The sequence below is a fragment of the Calonectris borealis genome, chromosome Z (assembly GCF_964195595.1).
Source record: "Calonectris borealis chromosome Z, bCalBor7.hap1.2, whole genome shotgun sequence".
NCBI lineage: Eukaryota > Metazoa > Chordata > Aves > Procellariiformes > Procellariidae > Calonectris > Calonectris borealis.
Window position 1 is genome coordinate 18388956 of NC_134352.1, and position 23747 is coordinate 18412702.

Here is a 23747-nt window from a genome sequence, read left to right on the forward strand (position 1 = left end):
TATTGAGAAAAAGTGAGTTTTGGCAAAAAGGGAAATGGCAAAAATGGGAAAAAAGACTCTGTTGTTTGTAAATGAGTTTGGCTTATCTCAGAAAAAAAGCCACATGAGAAAAATGCAGGTCTTTGCACTTGAGGGGTATGAGCAACTTCTCAGTCCTGCATCACGTGCCAGATTTGATTGAAGGAAATTCAGAGTAGCAGACAGATAAGGCTAGAAAAACCTTTAACCTAAGCTTTAGGTAAGGCAGCCTCTGGAGGCTGATCCACACAACAGAGCGTGCTCTCAGTCACACCACTTGAATCATGGCTTTTATTTACTGAACAGAGAGCTTAACTTGAGAGTTCAGCATCACATGGTCAGGCGAATTGCTCACATGAGAGGGGGAACAGGGACCTTGATTTTTAATTCTACCACCCCCTCACCCCCAGAGAAAGCAGGGCCAGGCCCTGGGAATCGGCTTCGTAAATTGGAGGCACCGTGGAAGGGGCTGGCCGTGGAGCAGCATAACCATTTGGCAGCACAGGTGCTGTTTATAGTGGGGAGGCGCTGGCAGCTCCTTGGCATGCTCTTCATACTACAAGTCTGTGCATGTGCACTGGGCTGCATTTACAACTGGAGCGAGATGCTAAATCTGTCATTGTCTGTCTCTGACTTGACTCCAACTGCTGTCTGCTGGCAAATGCTGATACCCAATGCCTGAATGGGGTCTCTGTGAAGTGGGCACTTGCTATGGTCTGCTCCACCCATCTCGTGTTTCAGAACTGTTGAGATCTGGAACAGTCTTTCAGGAGCTATCAGCATTAGATGAGATGACAAGTCTCATCAAGCACAGCTGGGAAAGCTCCATTTTAGACTCCATATAAGGATTATCAATCAACAACTGTTCAGATTATCCCAAAGACAGTTTGTTTGCTTACCCTCACACAAAAATATACATATTTCCCACTGCCTCCAGGGGTCTCCTAAAAAACATACAAAGAGGAGAAAACCTTTCACAATGGGCTCATTGTGACTGATGTGCTACTAAAGTGTAGCAGATTGAAACTGCATGGCATGTTGTGCCATAATGTCTGTATCTGGATTATTCCCTCTTTCAGCAGCTATCAAATATGGTTTTATCTTTTTTTTTAAAGTAGTTTTTGCTGAGTGAAAGTAATACAGTCCCTCTGAGGCTTCTGAGGCTTATAAAAAAGGTACTTCATTTTTTCATTTGCGTGCACACACTTGGGGTTCCTATAGTTTGTGCTCAATCAGTAGAACTGAATGGAAATAAAAATGAAAAACGAAAGATGTAAAGCTCACAGATTTATTTTTGTCTTGAGAACCTTCAGGAAGAAAGATTTTTCAGCCTCTAATCTTAATGATACAGCAGTCGGAAGGATTGATTATCTCTGTGAGCTTTACACATTAATTAAGCCGTATTGTATGTATGTTCTTAGTTGAACTAGTCTTTGTTACCATCACCTCTGTGAATCTCCCCTTCAAAAAAATAAAGTTCCTAGTTGCAAAAGAATCCTTGATTTAAACAAGGTAATGAGAAGAGTCAGCAGTCTCTGGGAATAGCTGATTTTATAGCCTATTAAGAGCAAAATCTTTTACAGCAAAGTCCTGATCTATCTGTTTATAAAATAAGTATTTTGAAAGAGAGGATTACTTTTAGAGGATTCTGTGTGGGCATCCTGAATACTCAAGCACAGCCACAGACTCACTATTAACAGTTACAGATATACAACAAAACACAGCTGAACATATTTGCATTTATTGTCCAGATTTTCTAGGTTGCCAAGCACTTTGCAAACAGCAACCAGCACATCTTTGAAACATTCCAGTACAGTGAGGTGATCGGTACTGCATTTCACCTTTTACTGAAATAACAAGGTCAAAATGTTCCATTTTATGTGAATGCTCAATATAAGACAACTAAAACCTTATTTCAGAAAGTACTTAGTGTTCTATAAAGCTACATGTTGAAAGCATAGCTCAGGGGTCCTCCTGCAATTTACAGGTCTCTGTCAAGCACATGCAGCAGGTGCCAATCATCTGTGAAAAACCTAACCTAGGTCCCCATGGCAAAGGCTGAAATAGCCAAATCACTACTGCAGAGCTTCCTACAAGAGGCTCCTTTCCCTTCCCTAAGCTTACCTCATTGCTTGTACAGCCTGTCCAGCTTCTGCAGGAAAGGACATATGGCTCCTGTAGGAAACTAATTTTTTAGCTACTTACTCTGTCCATGGATTCTTCTTAATCAAAGCAACCATTTAAAGTCCCACCCGCAGCTCATAATTGTTCAGCTTTTCATCATCTGATGTGATCTGAACAACGGTGTAACCTGAACATCTGTTCTTAATGTCATGTGCCAGGGCCCACCACTATGTATCCTGGCAGTCTGATTCTAACTCAGGTATTTATTGAAGTACCAAAAGCACACACCTGAGGAAAACACCACTGTAACAGACACACATTAGTAACTGCAGCAATGACTAATATGTTCTCTATGACTCCCCTCACTCTTCTGTTACAAGCAGCCCACCTCCCTCCTATCATGGTACCACTCGGTTCCACAGTGCACCTAGGTCACCTCCCTACCCTGGAGCCTTCAGAAGAACTGAAAGTTTCCATTTCATCCATTTTCCTGACCCTTTCATATCCACTACCATGTGTTAGCAGTAAGAGGACATTAATCTTAAACTGTTTTTTTCCCCCAATTCTTAAAGAGTGTTTGGGTTGAACTAGAAGCAACGGTATGAGGAATCATGCCGCCCTCCTTAGTACAACTTCTGATCATCCACAAAGAGAAAAGTAAAAATATTCATACCAGACATTCCAGGAAAGACCAGAAAAAGGACAAGGGACATCTTTTATTGGTCCCATATTCAACACTGAGTTTCCCATCTGAACATCCTAAAACAGAAGACACAGCCTGAATGCATTGTCGTGCTTTACGTTACTGCAAGAAAACAGGATATCTGACAGAAGAAGCATCCAAAATGTCAGCAAGCAGTGGACCATTTTGGTGAGCCCAAAGTTGTAACTACAGTTGCAATCAGCTGTTGGCTTGATAGCATTTCAAAGAAGCATTAGATATTCCTATAGGATTTTCTTCTACAAGTGGCATCTACTGCACATACTGCCTTTTTACTTAATTTGCCCTCATTGGTGTGGTATGGGACTTCAGTGGTACTAAAATAGGAATGCTCACTGTTTTTATGGGGACTTGTAACACAGGCCTTTTATTTGGGCCAATCATTTTCTTTTTAGCTTATAGTACTGATGGGACTTCTCTCACTTTCTTCAGGGATAGGTGCTTCATTTCATACATGCCTAAAGCTGTGTTTACTACTGGGAAATACTCTGCCAATATGAACAATCTTGTTGGGACTGGAACAATGACAAATCAATCATTCCACAGATTGGAAATGGATGATGGAAGCAGAGCTGTGTAAAATTATTATTTCCAAGATATAGCAGATAAAACTGGCCTCCAATTTATTTAGCAAGTCTTTGCATCCCTGAGAGTCTGCACCATATTTCAGGTTCAAGCCTCCTTAGTGTTATTGGAGCAATATCTTCATTTGCATCAAAAGAGCCACAAAGTGATTTCTTCTCCCCACGTTTTTCCTCTCCAAATGCACACCTTTTTCTGTCTGATTTCAAACAAGTTTCCAACTGCATTCCAGGGCAATTAGCCATTTATTAACAAAAGAATTGCCTTGTGACTTTTGTGGCAAGTAAAACATTGCACAGTAATACAGACAATAGACATAAAATCAGTAGTACCCACTCAACACCTGCAGAGTAACTGCGTCCAAGATGAAAATCTACATTCTCAGATGGGGTCAGTTTACGATTGTGATGCGAAAGAAATGACTGAAAAAAGCTTTAAATTTCAAAGCCTATGATGCAAACCGGTTACCAAACAGTAAGAAACACGCTCTCTGAGCACTACGGTGTTCAAAGCTCTATGAAAAATACTTCTGCTTTTCTTGCTCCTGATGAACCTGTGATTATAAAACTATGATTCAATTTAGAAACAGAATGAGGTATACCTTCTTTCCCTCTAGTACTTCAGTCACAATGAATCCAACTCTTCTACGAGTCATCTACACAATTCCAATTCTTCCTCAAAACCTACAGAAATTTAACAAAACAGTAAAAGTAAAATTAGTAAGACACTAGCCAGTGTGAAGCCCTGTTCACATTACCTAGGTCATTTGCTTTCCAGCTGTCCAAATCTCATTGCCATGTTTTGGTTTCTACCATTTTGATTACACAAGCACACATTTTGGACACTCTGGAGAGTAGCTACCACACTAAGTACTGACATGCTGAAAACCATGAATAAGCATATAGTACCACTTGACAGCAATGTCACTTAATATACTTGCTAAATTACTCCTAACTTGCCAAGCAGGCGAGCAAAAATATCAATACCAAAATGTCTGCAGTTAAACTGATAACGTCAGTCCCCTACTACTTCCTGTGCATTTCTCAACATACACCTCCTATACCTTACAAAAACAATTACCTTCATCCTTGAAGCAATTTTGAAAAGGTATTTGTGAAACAGTGAGACTGCAAGAAGAAAGATTATGTTTATTGTTAACATGAAGAAATTTGCATTAGCTGATTAGCTATGCTCTAAAACATGAGGATTCTATCATCAACCCTCTGAACCTTGAATTTTTGATGACTTAAAATTTACCAAAGCATTTCATTTTCTTGCCTACCATTAGTAGTATTGAATAAACTGTAGCTAGCATAGGAAATGAGATCATTCAGGAAAGTTACAACTGCTTTTTCTTATGTTTCAAGATAACAAATAAAATAAATGCAAATCTGCACCAAATTCTTGTTTAGCATTTGACCATTTTAGTCAAAGCAGGAAAGCAATTTCCTTTACTCTTTTTTTAACAGGGGATGGGAAGGTAGATTTGAAAGCTCTGCTTTTACTGAAATCAATGTGCAGCATCTTCACTATTTAGACATTGTTGATTAAGTTAACTCTGGCTAAAGGATGAGTCACTCACCACTATAGAATTTTTTGTGCTCATAATGTTTTGCTTCAAGCAGAATAGAAAGAAGAAAATGCTCAAAATACCTTTAGCACTTATTACATGCAAGACATTAAACTACAATCAAGCAGAAGGAATTGACAGCAATGCTCAGAGGCGAATACGTACATTTTATGGCATGTCCCTCAGGCTGGCTTGTAACCTGTGTGCTACTGACTCCAGACAAGAAAATTTCAAACAACACTAGGTAATGATGAGAGAGGACTACATTTTGTGAGAACCCCAAGAAACTATTACACTCAGTTCTTCTCATTTTCCAAATATTGATATAGTGTCCTATCATCCCTGTAGAAGCAGACAAGAGGAGTCAATAGCATAAGGTGTTACTTCTGTTTCATGTATTGATGCAGATACAGAACATTTCAACATACAGCTCACTCCCTTTATAAGATGAACCATTAAATTTAACCTTGCTGACCTTGTATGGAGTCTAATAATTAGGGGTATTAATACCTAAACTGACTGACTAAAACATATTTTTTAAACAGTCTTTTAGTCTTAAGCCAAAAACAGCAGGACAGGGAGTATTGGAAAAAAACACCACTTCCTTTCATAGCTTCCCCCAACAACTCATCACCCTCCATCAAAGACGACAAAAATTCCCCCTACTGCCTACCTGAATGTATCTATTTCAAACTGCAGACATTGGTTCTTCCTTTTGGTCCATCTCAGCTGGGTTGAGTACTCTGCCTTTCCCCCTCAGGGAGCTGTCGTTCTCTCTAATTGAATTACTTTCCTTGATGATCCAGATGTACTGTGGTAAAGGCCTCTCACATCAACACATTTTATGACATTCTGATGGATATTTTTTCTGTTGTTCCTTATTCCTTAATTCCTTTTTCAAAACACAACTACAGAACTGTGTACAACACACAGTATTCTACAACCAGACATACACCTCCCATTTTCTCCTACCCACTGCTCATGTTTACTGATTCCAAAAAAACATCTACAGCTGTTTTACCATGACATCACTCACTAGTAGTTTCTTCTAAGTTTTTATCAGCTGCGACATTCAGATTTTTTCCAAAACAAGTTCAGCTTATTTTTTTTCATACCTGTTTTCCTTTGGAATAGAGAAATTATCTGTATTAAAATAAAATATGCTGAAATAATACAAAGCGCGGTCATTAAATCCAGTTCTTACCCTTATTTACTCTCCTTATAATCTTTATAATCTTATAGTCAACAATTTTTTAACAATGATAACTTTATTTATTTCCCGGTATTAAAGCCTTACCCAATGCTTCTGTCAATCTAGTATATACTCCAACAAATCCTCTAGAAATACCACTATTCAAGGTGATTTTCTCTGAGACGTAAGTTATCCAGCTTTGAATTTGTTTAATACACACTTGATTTACTGATATTGTTTTAGTGTCCTTTTAAAATTGGAATATCATGGGATGAATGCCATTCAAATATTTATTATGCAGTTACCTTGAGCAAGCAAAGCTATAAGCTGATCGAACAAGACCTGTTTTCCATAGAAAAACATGGAATTTGCTGTATTACTGTTTTGTTTAATCAAATCCAATATCAGGCCTTTCTGTTACAGTGCCTGAGGCTGAACTCAGTTTAACAAGTTACCCATGCTACGCTTGTCTACTTCAAATAGCTCTCTGAAGTGTTATAATCTTCCACATTTATTAAATATTAATGCTAGCAAGAAAGACATACCCAGTGGTATTAGACTGTGTACAAATTGTCCAAGCCTTCTGTCTAAAGTGTTTACCTTTAAACATTGTTAATTATTATTCTCCTTAGTGGATGAGAAGGCAGTATGTCATCCTCAGGTGATACTGGCACATCATCCAATTTATTTTCAGATACAGAAGAGAAATGGTTATGAATACTCATCTCTTCCCTACATCAGCATTTTACCACCTCCATCTATAAATGGACTTTGCATTCTTTGTCTCCTATTGTCCTGGTTTCGGCTGGGATAGGGTTAAATTTCTTCCTAGTGCTGTGTTTTGGATTTAGTATGAGGAGAATGTTGATAACACACTGATGTTTTCAGTTGTTGCTAAGTGCCCTCCCAGTCCAAGGACAGCTCCCGTGTCTACTGACTGAGCTAGGTACACAAGATGGGAGGGAACATAATCAGGACAGCCAGCCCAGCTGGCCAATGGGGTATTCCATACCATATGACGTCATGCTCAGTATATGAATGGTAGGCGTGATCCAGGAAGTACCGATCGCTACTTGGTTATCGGTCAGCGCGGGTGATAAGCAATTGCATTGTACATCACTCATTTTGTATATTCTATCATTATTTATTATCATTATTCTCCCTTTTCTGTTCTATTAAACTGTCTTTATCTCAATCCACGAGTTTTTCTCACTCTTACCCTTCCGATTCTCTCCCCGTCCCACTGGGGGGGGCGGGGGGAGTGAGTGAGCGGCTGCGTGGTATTTGGCTGCCTGCCAGGTTAAACCACGACACCTATATACATGAATTTTTAAATCTTTTGCCTCTCTTGTCCTTCTTAGCACAATGACTCTAGATTCCCTTAAGAGTGTTTTATACCTCCCTAACTTTTAAGTTTTGTAGTACTTCATATTTCTCCCTTTATTTAGATATTGCTTTTATTGTTTTAATTGAAAACTTTATTTCTCCACTGAAACAGAAGGGGTTAAAATTGTCCTCTTTCTCAACCATATTATTGCAGCTTTTTCACTTCCCCATAAACTGTAAGATCCAAATTCTTATTCATGTTTTTCCATCAGAGTTTTATTTATAGTTGTCCTTATCTTTGCTAAATAAGGCTTTTTATAACTTAAAATGAATATTTGACTGCTTGGAATTCTCTTCCCTTTTCCTTATATTAAAAGTAAACCGATTATAACTACTGACTTATAAGCCGCCGACCAACTTCCAATCCAGTCACAGCCTTACCTTAATCCATCAATGTAAGGCTCTAAATGTGACAAACATATTCATGTAATATCATAAGAGAAAGAAAATCATCATCAGTAACAATGACTTTATACTATGACCGCTTGCACATCTCTTCCAAATTGAAATTCCACAGTAACAAAAGGTGTCATTTTTATATATTCAGAACAGTGCTCAAAGAGTAAATTTTCTTGTTCTTTGTTCTGATTCAACAGTTAAATATCTCCAGCATTCCATAATTTAGACTATAATATTCAACCATAATTATTACAGCTTCAGATTATGAATTCATTAGTTATTGATTACTTGAAATCAAGCAATGGTATTTTATCGTAATGACATGTTCCCCTGACTGTATCTCTAAACTACTCCAAATGTCATAGGTAGAATTTAGCCAATGAACTTGACTGGTTGTAATGTTTCAGTACTGATAAATAGTTCCGATCAGGTATTAGAAATACCTGTTACAAAAAAATTTTTGCACAGTTGGATTTATAACTTCCTCTTGCTTGTTGTTAATATTTATTGTATTTTTTCTATTCATATTTTTCCATTAATTACAATTAGTCAAAATTGATTAAAAATTAATGGAAAATGTTTTTTCAATTAATTTATTTTTTTTTCATTTAACATATTGGTTTGTCTTCTAGTCTGTGTCAAACTTGCCTCCCCAGCACTCTTCCTTTCGACTAGACCATTAAGACTGTTCCAAGAAGTCTCCAGCTACAAAACTCTTCTCTGCCTATAAGATGCAGACCAAAACCCCAGATAATCAAAGATACTTGTCAGACTGAATATTTGAACTCTCAATATTTCCTACCTTCTCTCTTCCTCAGGGAAGAAAGTTGACCACTTTCTTCTCTGCTATCCTTCATAATTTCAAAGCTTTCTACAGACTGCATTGTGCAACATGCTGTCATCTAACTTGCTCCCACTTATATAATCAATTTAATGAAATTTTCTGAAGACTCCATCTGGCCTAATTGTGCAAGCGTAATTTAAACCTTTGCCCTGAAGAGAAACACATATTCCTACTGCATTAAAGTTCTGTTCTGAATTTTCTGTATTTTCAATAACAAATCATCAGGCATCTCAATATTGGTAAGTTTTCTTTGCCCTGTTTGTTGTTTCATCAGGTATTTATTTTTCTCAGAGCTTAAGACATGGTGCATTTACCAGAATAAATATTTCTAGCCAAGTTGAGTAACTCCTGGTTGTCATTTTTCATTAGTCAGAAATGTCTAGCCTATTTATTTACTCTTGACTATTTACAGTTACCTTAGTACAAATATTTTTTTCCCAAGCCACCCGTGGCAATGTTTTTTTAACTTTTGGTTTTTTCAATACTGCATAGCACAGGAATTTGCATCTCCAAATTATACATTTTCTCCTGCAGTTTATGCCACAACTTGCTCTCTATAAACCAGAGGTCTGGTCTATCTGTGTTTCAGAATAAAGAACACTACATAAGCTTTAGGAAAGCCAGCAGGAGCATATTAACAGACATCTGCAGAATCAGAACAAAACAAGAGGATTCAAAAGGAGGTTTTCTTCCCAGTGACAAATGTCAATCAAAAAGCATGTTTCTGCTAGAAAAAGCTTCAGTTAAACAGGTTCTCTGCAAACCAAGAATCAGTAGGAAAATCATTTTGAGATAAATTATGAGATACGAAGTTATATACTATATGGATATCAAACATAAAGAAATAGTCCCAGCCAATAGCCACTATGTAGTAGGTCACTAAAACTACTGTGAATACTTGTAAAAAAAGCTATCAGTCAGGCCTGCCTTTGTTTTCCAAGGGAATATTGTGTCCACGGCACCTTTCATCTGGACAGATAGTACAGTTGCAGGAGTAGTGTCTCTGATGCCAGTGAAGTTCTGCTGGCCAAAAACGTACTAGATTAGATAATTTGGCTCTTTTTCTTGAAAATGCTCCTACCCAGAGCAGTGAATTGTTATCCTGAACTGATTCTCAGTTTCCCAAATACATTAGACTAATATTTCTCCAAGTATGATCTGAACATAAAACCCAAAAATATTAACATCTCTGAAAGTTATAAATAAAAGCAGAGGAAAGGATACATGATGTTCCCAATATTTTAATGTTTTTCAATTGGTCCAAAGCATCTGGGGACCACGCACCTATATCCACCTCTTCGCTAGATGCCTGTACCACACATTTCCCAAATAGAGAACATCATAGTAAACATATTTCCACCTTTCAGGGTGAATTTTGGGCTTTCTTTTATTTTCGTTGTTTTCAAATTACTCCTTTCTTAACATCTTTATTTTTCACCCCATAAGAAAGATTCAAAACTCAGCATTCATTTTGGTGGGAAAACACGCCCTCAAGAGATGCCACCACACGAAATAAAATCCTGTGTACTGGGCTGCTTTTGCTGCAGCCTGGGATCTTTCACATATGTGCAAAGTCAATATGAAGTGCTGTCATTCTCAACCAGAGTGGCCACACAAGTGAAAGTGGAGACACTCTTGCAGCCTTTAAAAAAAGAGAGCCTAGGTACTGCTGGAGCTCTGCAACGGAAGGCAATATTACTTCCCTCTGGAAGATCTACACCACCGGGGACCATGCATCAGACTCCTTCTGATGACTTTCGCCTGCCAGCAGTGGTTATGGTCCCCTGCATAAAACACTGGCACACATAAAATAAAGTTCACTGCAGCTGCAAACTTGTGTTTCACCCTCATATCTTTATCATTCCTTCTTCTTTCTCTTTGTCTTTTCTCACTTTTTCACATCCCAGCAATGTCTGAGCAAATTTGTTTCTGCATAGCAGACTTCCTCTTCTTCCATGACAGAATTGAGATTTAAGCCAGCAAAGATGTTAATTGGGCTTCTGAAGTGATAGGGTTGAAAGTGAACACACTTAAGAGAGGAGTATTTCTTTAATAAATTTTGGAAGTAGGCCATAGGTGAAATAAAATACACAAACTTTAAAAAAGATCTTTCCCCTCCAGATGAGATGCCATATATGTATGTCTCCAGTACTCTAACATACATACATGGTTAAAAAGACATTTGCCTCGTATAAAGTTTGAAGCAGGTAATTTGTGTGTTTCCTTACGCAAAAAAAGAGCCTGAAATACTTGACAGACCTCAATATGACAGTGGCTGCTCTGTTTTTTTCAGAGGAACTGAAGGGCTACTAGCCAGGGAATACTTGAGCCTGTAGGTTCTTATAGTTTACTTTGCAAGTGTGACCTATGAGTTTTTACTTTTATGTGTGTACATCCATCTCTCACAAATCAACTTCAATTGTGAAATAGTTTTCCTCTGTGTATACTTAGATAATGAATTCTTCCTGTTGCAAAGTGACCTCTAGAGTCTGAGAACTAGTTTCATTTCAATTTGTGTCAATGAAATACTTGACAAATTGCTCTATTTAGAGTCACGTATATCCTGGATTTCAGTGCTGAGCATTGCTACCCCTCTGACAAAGATAAATCAAGCTGTAAGGTTTGCCCTGTATCTTCATGTCATGACTGCAATTCCAGATATGAGCGCAAAGTGCAGCCTCTGAACAAAGTAGGATGCATCACAGTGACACACTATTTACTTTCGTAGAGATTACAGGCATCATGCAACTTGAAGATTTTAGAAAGAGCTTTAAACAGAACATGAGGCCTACTTAAGGAAAACCAAACACGCTAACTGCGTAAGTGTATATGGATTTTTTTTCTGTGTTTTTTTCTTTTTTTTTCTATTTAAGTGAATACCAGTTAGATGCACTGTCAGCTCAGTTTAGCTGTAGGGCTATTGATTTAACACTGTTTTCACGACACAAAGAGCATTTCTGGAGGGAAGCCATGTCTTGGCTTCTTTTGACTCTGCAGGATTCTCCTGGAGAAGCCATAACCCAATCTTCTTTATTAACAAAAAAAAACCCAAGAAAATTTGTGTCCTGTTGATCTGAAGGCAAAGCCTTCATCACAGGGATGATGAAATCACGTGCTTATGATTTGCCTTTCCATATGCTGCACTGATAGAAGCCAATGTTTCTTGGAGCAGCTGCCACTTGTTCTTTTTCTCCTTGCTCCTAAATTATTTGAGCTTCACCTGTTCCTTTCTCAAATTAGCCCAAAATTGTTCTTCATTTCTAGGGTTATGCCAACAGTAGCAACTGTACCAACTGGTACCTAGGCCTGTGATCGGTCGGTCATTCACTTCTGAAATGATGTGTTCTTAATTTCTTTGAATGGAATCAAAGGCTTACAAAATTAGCCCAAGGATTCAAAAAATGGAAATTATTCCTGAGCAATATACATGCAATATCCAAACAGATACTATCATGTATCTCAGGAACAAAAAAGTATATAATATCACCTCTAAGAAACTGAGCAATCAACCAAAATGACAGAAAAGTGTTTTTGTTAAGTAGCCTGTGATTACATTAATTAGAAATGGTCTGACTCCAAACTCCTCAGTCAGACTGTTACAAAGTTTTTAAAGTTTTCAAGTCCACATACAAATCCAAATCGGAATATTTCACTGAAGACCTTTTCTTTTTCTAATATTTTTTATCATGTTAAGCTCTTACTGACTCTAAAACCATCAACAAACTTTACCTTGACAATATCAACCTAGGGTTTATAAAGAAATTATTATTTAAAATTACAGTTAAAGTTCATGTTTAGAACTGAAATTCTTTTGTTTAATAACAGAAAGAATGAAGAAATATGCAGGGGTTGCATGCTTCAAACTGAAAGCAAGAAAATCAGTTTTTTATACATTTAATCTAATATTTGTGAAGATGAGAGCATGCAGAATTTGTAGCTACAATTAGTCCAGCTACATTTTTATATTTACTGGGAGAGTATAATTTCTTTTCTTTTCTTTAAATGCCTACTTTTTCCTCTCTAGATCTGGTTTCTCTATAACAGGTTGTTACTCCACATTTGTAAAACAATTCTGAGCTGATCTTCAATAATGCAAGATGGTGGTTTCTAAACCTTCCAGTAAAGGTTTCTAATTCAGCTCTCATAAAAGCAGTGGAAAGCCCTCACTTACTGTGTTCAGTGAGAGCTGAACGCAAGCTAAAACCTGGAGTAAATCTCTTTGACTGGAGGTTACAAAAAAAATTCAATTTCCATCTATCATTTATGATCCAACATGACTAAAAGACCATCAGCCACAATTCTGTCACTGTCTATGACTTTAAGACAGTTCCTAAAGCAAAAGCCTTAATCAGCTCCTCCAAATAATTATGAGTAGACAAGATGAATAAGAATTCCTTGTTTATTCATATCTAAGCCTTATAGTTGTAAGAGGACCTATAAGTAGAATTTTCCATATGCTTCATTTCAGGGACTCGCATGCAGCTATTAGTAAAAAAGTATCCCTATAAGCTCTGAAGAACTGAGAAAGATCAGTGGTGGAATCCATGTCTTATTCATTTAAAATAAATCCTACCAAAAAACTTCAATATATATTCCAATCCACCTTCTACAAGGTTATTTTGAAAAATATGAGTATCATTACAAGTAATACTGCTGGTATCACTTTGCAGGGGAAAAAGCCACAAACTCCACAGAATCATGTTTTCTGTAAGCACAAGTGTTCAGCCTCCTCACATATAGCCATAGTAAATCAAAGCAGACTTTTATGCAGACTGGATTAGAAAGGAAAAGAAAGGAGAACAGAATTTGATGTCGTGCTCTCTTTTGGTTTTTTAACTGGGGTTTGAATTGAAGATTTTTTAAATGATATTGAGTAAAATTAAGAAAAGTCAAGATGTCATAGGCAGGATCACTAATCAAACACAGCCTAGATAATGTGCACCATGTCTTGCTCAATGGGAAGTAATTACTATAACATTAGCTTTGCAGTGTTTAAACAACCATTTCATTATATTTTTTCTACACTGATTAAATTTTCTCAGCATTTATAATGCATCATTACATCTACTTTGTGCACAGATAATGCACAGCATAGCTACTCATCAAAACATTCCTGCTCTCCTTCATAATTTTTAATAAATCTAATTTGAATGGTTTGCATAAAGTTTTAAAAAGAATTGTTAGTTCTTTATTAACACCATATCTTAGGTGTGCAGTGACTAGGCTACCACTTGCCAAAAGCAGTTTTTTTCACTTTCAAGGCCTCAGGGAACTGTACATGGCAGAGGTAAATAAGAGTAAGCTCTAGTCACAAACATTGGTATACTACAGCAGCCCACAGCCAAACATCACTGTAGCATGGTGTGAGCATATGACCTTACTACCATTCCCCTTGTTGCTATGACATTTTGTCTCAAGAGTGCAGTAATGGAAAAAAATAAAAATCTCAGTCTTCTGGTTCATAAGCTTCATGGATATGAAGGATACTTCAGAGAACAACTAAGGAAATAACCTGTTTAAATTATCTCAAGAGGAATTTTATATTCTCTCAAGCATACACTGATTATTAATCCAAGTGTTGAACAAGATGGTTACTCTGGGCTGATTTTTTTCTGTCTGGGGAAAAAAATCCTTATTTTTTTAAACTAACAAATGAAAAAGCCTAGCTTATTTCTTTAAAGCATTGTGAAGCAGATTATTTCTTTTAATTATTGTCCTTGATTTCATCATTAGATGCAAGACTGTACCAAGAAAAAACAGAAATTTTGATTTATTTCTCCTTATCATTTATGATTTTTTAGATCTCTGCCAGATCCCACTCCATCTTTTTTTTTTTCTTTCTTAGATGTTTTGCTTCTTATGTGTGAACATTATATCTTCTATTTGGACAATGTAATGAGTTGACAGAGCTGACAGATCTGGGAGTCCTGTGGGCCCTGGCTCCCAAATACACAATTGCTGATTATCGGGAATTTGAAGCTCCATTCCCACTCATAAAGCATTGTGAAGCTTGGGGGGAACTTTGTGACCAAGGTGAAAGTACTCTTCTGGCTGTCATCAGAAGGAAATATCCATCTTCATTCATCTCTCCACCAGGAATTAATAAATCTTGACAAATGAGAAGGCTCAATCAAAGCCAAGTTCTACTTTCAGTGACATTGATGTAAATACAAAGAAACTTCTCTCACTTTGAGGGGGTTAAGCTAGTAGTATCCAATATGAGGATTTGCCTTGACGCGTTTAAAATTTCTGTTATTTTAATTAGAGTAACTCCAAAAATGGGGTGCTGAAGAAGATGCCATCTTGATTTCCTTTCTAGTACTTGCTCTTTAATTCATTTACTACTGCAGTGATCCAAAATTATCATATCATTACTGTCACATTTCTAAAACTGTTCAGCTGTGTTATTGTATTACCCCAGACAGAATCCAAATAGTGGACAATATTGTGAGAATAGCTGTGCAAATAAGTGGTCACTCCCAAGGAATAACCTTATATTACAAAACAATGAGGTGGGAAAGTGATTAAAATATTTTTGTGCCTCATTTTAAAGATGGCTATGTGCAAGTCAGTTGTGGGTAGTGAGGAACTTTTGCACTAGGTAGTATCTTTTTTTCTTCCCAAAAGCATGTTGTTTTTTTAAAAAAGTCCCCACAGCCTACTTTCCTTCTGTGAGCAAGATGATCTGTGCTAGAATTGTTTCTGCTTGCTCTACAGACACTTCATGACAGGAAAAGAAAAGTAATTTTCTATTCTTGACATAGATGCAAATATTTTCTCTTAGGAGAAATGAAAGCTTTTATCTGCCCAGTAAATTATAACTTGTCCTCTGCTCAAAGAGAACATGTCTGGCTGGAAGTTTTACTTTGATGGGAATTAAACAATACCAGCATTTTATTAGGTGTACCTGGTCTATACTAACTAGATAGCAATAGGAGTTTTACACTAGACATGAAAGCCTAGCATCAGTTTCAGCTTTATGGGCGTGCTGCCAATAATTACTTCTCAGCAACGTTTGTCTCAGAAAAGATCACTCCTCTGTCCTCACTCATCTCTGTAGGCAGAAGTTCTTGAAGTCCTTCTCCAGTATTTATACACAACAATACTATTTCAAAAGAAAGTGCTGGCTTGTGATCAAAGCAAATAAATACTCCCCTTTCCCCTTTCCCCCTCAGAGAGGCCACACTATTTGAAGTTTTCCAAATAAGCCAAAAACAAAAAAAGAATCAAAAGATTGTAAAGAAACAGCCTTTCAATAGCTTGACATCAGAAAAAAATGACAAAAGATAAAGAAAACACCAGAGAATAACATCTGTCTTAAAACTCATAACCACTTTGCAGTCCCATAATGAAATAAACTTTTAAGTTCCTTTCATTAGACACAATTAGAAGTTTCCCTCTTGAAGAGGAGAACAGTCTTCTTCAGAAAGCTTTACTCCCCTCTACCTTCAGCTGCCAGAAAATCTGAGGCGGGAAGCAAGAGTCTTAAGAGCCAAGCAAACCACTTTCACCCTTCAGATCATGAGACCAGATCCTTCAGAGGTGAACAGCACAGCTCTCCAGACAACACTACCCTCTCTTTCTTTGTAAACAAAAGGAGAAACAGTGCCCCAGGGCTCATTTAAACTCTCCAACAAAGCTAATATTATAGGTTTTGCTTTCTTTTCTCTTAAAACCATTTTATTTCATTTTAAACTCAGAACATCCATCCATCACATCAAACAGATTAAGAGGTGCTTTTCCATGCAGACTGTGGGTGCACTGACCCACTCTTAAGGAGGGCAGCAATGTTAGTGTACAAGGGGTGTGTTTGTCTCCAAAAAAGGATCCACGTTCACCCCACCACAGGTTCCTGCTTGAAACTCATAGGATTTGTAGGTGAGCGCTCTTTTTCCATCGGCATTGCTAACACCTACTGCTTCCTGTAAAGCTAGTAAGTCCATGCCAGTGACTTCACAGAGCAAGGGAAAAGAAATGTTTTCCTGAGAACTTGTAGGCAAATGACCTTGACAAAAGCTGCCTAAATAAGAAGGAACCAAAACTACAATAAGAAGACATCTACGAAGAAATGAAACAACTATTAAAATGAACTCAATGAAAGAGATGAGGCACATGTAATTGTAGCATATTAGCTAAAATATTTTCTAACGTGAATTTGGATGAGGAGAATTGTCCCTGTTCAACTGCAACCAATGTTTTATTGAAAGAGTGACTAAAGGATAGAGCGTTCATTACTCAGATCAATATCCTGGGCTGGGCATAACTTAGCAAGGGTTGCTACATAATTCAGGAAAAATACTTATGTTCTCCCTGCCTCACTACCCTTAACTGTAAAACTAAGTTAGTTACATTTCATGATCACACTTTGGTCTAACTCGATCCTTAATAGCTGGTGCATTGTATTATTATTGCATTCACTTGCAGAAATCCTGCAGTTGCTACATTGACATGCAAAACTTCAGTGATAAAAAGCAAGTGGTGGACAAATGTGTGGACAAATCAATGAACGCAGACTGTGAATTTGAGGCCAAATAGTAGGAAGTGAAAAAGGAGAACAACTGCAGTTCACAGAGACTTTTTAAAGACACAGAGCTGAAAAATATCATAACCACTTTGGTTAAAAAGTAGCCAGATCCCATTTTTAGTTAAGCATAAGTCTCAGTGTATTACAAGTCTCTTTAGCTCTGCTTGTTCTCACATAAACATCCCTGTTACCCACACAACATGGTCTTCCTATGAAGTCCTTCCTTAATGAAATTACATCCATTGCTCATAGAAACATCCCAGACTCCTGGGTCTTTTTCCATTGCTAAGAAAATTCCTATTCTGTTCTGCCTTGCATTACTACCCCTAGAGCAACTATCCATCATTTATCAGCTGCAGAAAAATTACTTTCTCATCCTTTTCTACATTTAGGAATATTGGACACCAGACATTTGAATATAAGAGATGCTAATGCAGATTGTGGCCTTCACAGCAAAGACAGCTAGCTAGATGACACAACCAGGGACAGATTAAAGTAGTACAAGAGGACATCTTTAGCACAAAGCTTTCTGAAAAGCTTGCCTCAATCTGGAAAGAAACTCTCTAGAGTCACACTGCATTCAGGATACACAAACCAGGAATGAAAGAATCTGAAAATGAATGAATGAATGCATTCTTGATTAGCATGCAATTCTAGTGAAATCATTACTTTGGTACTGGAAGAAAAGTTTTCTTTAGTGCATATAATATGGTGTTTTCTGATCCTAAAATCCTATTGCTATCCTTATGAGAAAAATTTTAGAAGCAATTTGTCCTATCCATCCCCTTGGGGATAAAAGGTAGAACAGCTTCCAACTCAAAATTGTCTCTACAAATCTACTTTTGTATATAAACCACTTCTCCTTTTCCCACCTGTTATCCTCAAGTTTTTCCTCTTGCATAATTGTTTTCGACATTATTATGGTTTCTGTACTGTCGGTAAGCCAAGAAGCTTAAACCATTTGTGTGAGGATGTGGACTTTGCTTAACTGAGCAGCAGTTTCGTGGAATTTGGCACATCAGTGCTCAGAACCTTATCAAGTATTTCAAGGGTGTGGGTGTGGATGTGTGCATGCTTACACCTACGAAAAGATATCTTTTATCACTTCAAACATTTTCATTCCTGTGAAAAGAAAAAAGAGTTAGTGGTTATTGCTATTTGGCATATTCAGGATAGAGCCAGCTATCTTGCACAAGCAAAGTGGACAGCTGCGGTAGACTGGCTGCAGGGCACCAACTCAATGAGTACTTGGTGTGTGTGGAGTGGCATCTACTGCTGTTTCTGTTTTTCTCCCAATCTGGATGAAGCAAGAGTGTCCCCAGGTGCTCTACTCCTATCTCTGCTTCTCCCTTCTGTGGCCATAGCCCAGCCAGGTGCCCTTCAAAGCTTTGGGCAGTAAAATTCAACCCTGATTCAATTTCAATAAAATTAATCTCTGACTCAAGCTTAATCAAGAAAACTGAAGGCTTTACAAAATAAAAACTTAGGCCAGCCAACAAGTCAAGTGTGATTGCAAACAGCCCACTTCTCACCTGGCAGGAATAGTGCAGCACTGCCAACAGATCTAGCAGGCTCAGGCCAAATAAGGCTGCCTCATGGAGGATCAGCAGGTGCCATTCGACAAAGACCTCATCTCTGCTTGCAGGCTGCTTTTTGGATTTAGGCTAGAAAATAATTCAAAAAATAATAATAAAAAAAAAAGAATAAAATGAATGTTTTATTATTGTTCTGTTCTGCTAAGGAAAACAGAAATAAAAATAGAATTTGGGGCAGAGACAGCAGCACATTCTGGCAGCAAGCATACTCATTTCTTTCTGAAAGATAATACTATCTGTCAAGATCTATCCCATAAAGGATTTCATATACTGCTGTTCCACTTCCTCACATTCAAGCTGAAAAGATCAAAAATTGTTTTCTAGGGGACTCAGAGCCAGAAATCATTCCTTCTATCCAGGTTGCTGTAAGAATGAAAAAGGTTAGCAAGCCTAGCAAGACAATAAAGGAAAAATGTGGTGTAAAGGGGAAACGTGAAAAGAGATGTGGGTAGAAGTAGTATTCACAATGCAAATCCGACACAGCCTACGGAAGAACTTCGCCAGACTGGCAGGAAAAATTAGTTTAGTTTAATCAGCTGCATTCATAGTAATTCCCCCAGATAGATGTCAGGAAAAGCAACAAACAAAACTTTGCTCTCATACACTCCTCTGATACACGATTTTAAATATTACCACTCTGAAAGCAAGGCCCTGCTTTTCAGACTAATTTCAGGTATTACTACTAAAAAGCAAAGCTACTGACAAGATGGAACTTGTTTCAAGATCTGCAAATCATTCTGTCGATTAGTTTTTCTAGACTCTCCCAAGTCTCTGCATGAGAAAGCAGTATTCACTGGCTTGTGCTAAGCTCTGCTGTCTGTGCTCAGTAGCAACTAACATGTAGAAGTGTGCAGGCATTCTGCAGCACACACTGGCTGCAGGCTTAAGTAACACTGAACATCAGTCTTTCAGAGCTTACAAGGTGACACCCCCAGCACTACCACAGTGCAATTACTGAATAAGAACACAGAGACATGAAATTTAAAATTTTGTGCCACCTATTTGGCACCACAGACTTTGGCCAAGATCCTTCATATCTGACTTCATTTCCCCTGTGGGAAAAGGATGGCTGCTTTCTACTGGTGTACAGGGAACTCATTCCCACAGTATCTATGACTGGGGAATTGCAGACCTTGCTCATTTAGTGTTTATGAAGTACACTGAACTGCCCAGAGCTCCTGTATTTTACGTAAAGGTATCACTAGCAAGCTGTCAGCAGTAGTACAGCTATCAGTATTCCTATTACATAAAAGGGAATTCTCAAGTATTCGGAAACTGTTTGGATTGGATGTTGTCTTAGATCATAGGGACTGATGCTGGAAAAACCCTTTTTCAAATAGGTCACTCAACTGCTCAATTAAATCGAGTTCTATTGCCTCATTCCTGAAGTCAGACTGGAGCTCCACTGGAACAGATTGCTAAATCAGCACTGAAAGCTATTCATTTCCTTACGCTCCTTAAAATACCTGCATCAAATCACTGAAGTCTTTATGCTGCAGCATGTTTTTAAAGAAAAGATGGGTATGTAATCTTCTCTGTCTATCAGAAGCACCCAGCAGCAACATCAACAACCATCTCAAACTCAGTTGACATTCCTCCTCTTTTCTACCCTTCGTATTGTCTTTAAAACCATAGACCATAAAATATATTTAACATTAGATGGACTAAGACCAGAAAAAGACAACAACATCTTAATAAAAAGTATTACTTCTGGTGGCCAAACAGATACTAGATATATTAGGTTATGATAGACTAACTTGATTACTTTCACTTATCACATTTTCAGCTTCATCCACATCTACAGAGGTCCAAGGTGTACATTTTTCTTTGAAGCTTCAAGGTATGGAGAAAGCATGAGGACTTTTGACTGGAACTCTTTCCACAGTTAGGCCATTTTTTTTTTCAACTGAACATGTTACAGTTTATATGCATTTTCCTTCCCCTTTCTCAGTTTGACGGGAGGGGAAAAAAAGTTAGTTGAAAATTTACATCTGACCACTCTGACAGCTGCTTTCAAAAAGGTTTTCCCATCTAACATGGACTATGATTTTTTCTGGTTAGTGAACAAGTATAGTGTTACTTTTCACATTCCTTAAAGCAAAGCCGTTCTTTATTTTAAAGGAATTGAAACTGTATGACATATAAGAAAAAAATGAAAAATTAAGCTCGTAACAAACTACTAACATTGTTTGAAAATACATAAACTCAATATAAATTCTGAAGTTTATCCAAGTGGTTCTTTTTTTTTCCTATATAACATGGTCTAAAGAGTAGAACATTTTATTCTATTGCAATATTTTTCTTCTGAGGATTTTTTCATAGCCCTGCATACTTTTGTGGATTTCCTTAAAGATAAGTTATTGGGCCCAACATGTGTGCTTAAAGTTTTGCTTATACATAAAGATTTGCAGGATTAGAATCTTAAAATCCAAATCTACATTCACATAGTTCTGAACAGAACTAAACAAAAAAAAAGAGGAAAAAACAGAAAGTATGCCACCAAGGAAAAAATAAACCTAAAATAGCAGAGTTGTTTGCTGGGGTTTTTTTTAAATAGACCTGTTTGAATCTGGTCTTGCCACCATGCTGGAATTTCAAAGATCAACTTGCTTTATGTGTTTTTCTGTCTTGAACCTCAGTATGCAGTCTTTCTCCTCAAATTAATCTCTGTACTGTAGTACAGTACCATACAACCTCTTCCCACTTTTCCTTTAGTCCTTCCCCAGCACCCTCCCCTCTCTTTGCTGCACTCCAGCAATGTCTCTGTCTCCAGTCCAGATCAGCATCTATCTGAACTGTGAGAACTCATTTCAGCATCACAAAAGGTGGGGAAAAGGGGCAGGAAACAACCATGCCATAAGATACACTAGAGTGCAGGTTCTCAGAAAGTTCGTAATTTGGAGATTCCAACTGGACATAGCCTCCTAGACCTCTGGTATGTGTCTATCATTACCTCTTCATGTGATGTTGAAAGTGTTGATGATTGCCATAGGATGAATTGTTCTATACACATAGCTTAAACAAGAGGCAACCACAGGCTATCAAGCATCTCAACATTGCCACGATTCAAATAATGTCACAAGCTACAGCGCGTATCTATGGAAATTATTTTCTTCTTATGGAGGTAGCTCTGTTTATGAGCTGCAAAATGTTTTGAATCATATGTCTGCTGTTCAAATCTGTTACTTCTGGCAAGACTTTTGAATGATACCTCAGGGAGCAGTTCTGGACAAGTAGAGGAATTGTCTATAAAAGTTACAAGAGGTCATTTTTTAAACATATCCTATGCTGTACTTGATAATTTTGTACATTTTCACTAATGCATGACTCCCTCTCTATGGGCCTCACCTCATGAAGCCAGAAACTTGTCAGGTCTTCATGCTTTTTTTCCACTTGATGTCATCTTGTAATCTGGGACTGGGGTGTCTCAGGTATTTTGGACAGCAGAACACATACCCATTGGAGGTCTGCTCCTTCTCACATCGTTGGCAGAGTACATGAAAAAAAAAAAAATAGGTTTGTTCATTTTTAAACTCATTTCCATAGGATTATGTAGAAGGGACTAACAATAACTGGGAATTCCTTTCTGCAAGCAAGGAGTCACTCAGAGATGACATCAGACTCAGCAATGATCAACATGAACAGATGCTAGAGCTAGGATAGAATTGAAACAGTCACTGGATTCCCTAACCTGTGCATCTCAAATGTGCTGCACTTCATATATTAGAGTGTCTCATTTCCCTAAACAGCAAGTCCCAGCAGGAAGCAGGGACAGGCCTCAGCAGAAACACCATCTTGATGTTCAGGAGGAGCCTTAACAGACCTCTGAGACACGTTCAGTAATATGAAGCCAGTGGGCAGATAAGTATTATTTATCTACACAAAAGACAAAACTAAAGCTTTAGGAAGGCACACAGTGAGAATTTCTTCACTATTCAAATCCCAGGTTTTGCAGCCATGTGATGCAGCACCTGCTACAAAATAAGTTCTTGCCCTAGAAAGGCTCCAGGCTCTAAAACAGGTGCTAATGTCAGTAACTGAGTCTCAGTGGAAAACCCAAGTCCTGCAGGGTAGCCTAAAACAGAAGATGAGAAAAATCGTGCTAAATGACTAAGAAATTATATAATTTATCAGAAATTTATCAACTTTATCAGAAATAAATGCTTAAAATAGGTACAAATAGCAACACTTAAGTCACTGACACTGTACACAAATCTTATTCTATTAGAAATTACATTGTTATAATGAGGTGATTGGTTAACCGTCATACTCTTCCTTCTTCAGTATCACAATGGGTGGATCATGGCATTCTCCTGTTCCATCTCTATCTGCATTTAGGTTACAATTTTACTTTCTTTGCTTATTCATATCTGCCAGTGAAAGATCTGAAATTTTGGGGACTGAGTGTAAAATCTGCCAACAGTGCCAGGAATGTAACACATGAACTCACATAGAGACATTATTAATTTTTCTGTAAATGGATTAATGCAGGAAGATAGAAAAAATTTTTGTGTGCAAATGGGACACAGTGCATGATCTTTCAAGAGTAAAGAGCAGAACTGCTGAATCAGTACAGCAGTTCACACAGGTCTTGACACTGCTCCACTGTAAACAGAAGTTTTGCTACAGACTTCAATGGTATGAATGCACACTCCAGTAGTATTTGAAGTTTCATACACATGCAAGAAATGCCACAGTGGAGTATCAGGAAACCACTTTAATAAGTCAGCATACCCCTCAAGTATAATATACTGCTCAAATATCAAATCCTCTGCCTTTCAAAGATAAGACT

At 37.6% G+C, this 23747-nt stretch overlaps 1 long non-coding RNA gene across 1 annotated transcript in view; it reads right to left on the reverse strand.

Annotated features, from left to right (window-relative positions):
- Positions 1 to 22443, reverse strand: part of LOC142075519 (uncharacterized) — a 31975-nt gene extending 9532 nt beyond the window's left edge. The window contains exons 1-3 of the long non-coding RNA XR_012670901.1: positions 22304 to 22443; positions 4047 to 4128; positions 2816 to 2901 (exon numbers count right to left, since the gene is read on the reverse strand). This is a non-coding gene — a long non-coding RNA (uncharacterized LOC142075519). The remainder of the gene's footprint in view (positions 1 to 2815; positions 2902 to 4046; positions 4129 to 22303) is intronic.
- Between the last annotated feature and the right edge of the window lie 1304 nt (positions 22444 to 23747).